Below are 924 nucleotides of genomic sequence, written 5' to 3'. Positions count from 1 at the left end.
GCTAGGAGAGAAATCAGGAAACACCAGAGGCACCAGAGATTCTTCCAGAAATTGTAATTCCTTAAGGATTCTCTGTGTACTTCATTTCTCACTGCTCATTTTGTTCCATGGATAAAGATGGGGAACTGGGAGGGAGAGGGGTAGCTGAAAAAGAGGTTTTTGTGCTTTGTAAAAGGTGTCCATAAAAGGCTAAATTGCAGGCCACCCAGATGTACTAGGGGTGACCTGAATATTCTGGAAAAGTGACCCCAAAAAAGGAAAAAAGACGGAAATGTCCAGGCAGGTGGGGAGGTGCAGACCGCAGGCCTGAACTCAAGGAAGTAGCACTGGGGACAGCAAGAGGAGAATTTATTCTGATCAGGCATGTGGGAGGCAGGGACACAGGACTCGGTCACCAAGCAACTGCGGAAGGAGGGTGAGGGTAAGGGAACCCAAAGAGCAAAGCGCCACAACACTGAGTGTGTGGAGCCCCTGACTGGGAGGTAGAGGATAGGAAACAGCACCGACAGGGCCGTTGGCTTCATCTGGCACAGGTCAGGTTAGAGGCGCAGCAGGAAACACAGGAGAATTTCTCTTCTCACCTGCAAAAAAAGTTCAGATGAAGACCCCGCTGGCCGTCCCAGGGTGGCTTGGAAGGAGACTCGCCCGCCCCTGCCATCAGCTCCCAAGGGGCAGGCCGCACCCAACACGTCCCCGCCGCCCCTCCCCGCCTCCGTATTCTCGGAGTCCATTCTGAGAGTCACCTGAGGTCGCTGAGGTCTCTGGGGCAGCCACGCTGTTCACACCGCTGCGGCGCCGACTGGATGCCTGTCGCACGGGGGTCAGACACTACCAGGCCGCCCAGTCCCAGCCCCCGCGTCGCTCCCGGGGACCCACTCCCGCCCCGCCCACCCCTGGCTGCGCCCACGAACCGCCCACCGCTCC

The 924-nt window shown here is 57.5% G+C and overlaps 1 long non-coding RNA gene across 1 annotated transcript; it reads right to left on the bottom strand.

The window, feature by feature from the left end:
• Positions 1–331: 331 nt before the first annotated feature.
• On the bottom strand, positions 332–892 carry LOC121482817. The gene is made up of 2 exons (XR_005985641.1): positions 744–892; positions 332–581 (listed from the first exon to the last, which is right to left on the bottom strand). It is a non-coding gene; the product is annotated as an uncharacterized LOC121482817 (long non-coding RNA).
• Positions 893–924: the final 32 nt, after the last annotated feature.

The sequence above is a fragment of the Vulpes lagopus genome, chromosome X, assembly GCF_018345385.1.
Source record: "Vulpes lagopus strain Blue_001 chromosome X, ASM1834538v1, whole genome shotgun sequence".
In the NCBI taxonomy this organism is placed as follows: domain Eukaryota; kingdom Metazoa; phylum Chordata; class Mammalia; order Carnivora; family Canidae; genus Vulpes; species Vulpes lagopus.
The sequence above is the reverse complement of the archived record's forward strand: the minus strand, read 5'-3'. Positions and strand labels throughout refer to the sequence as shown.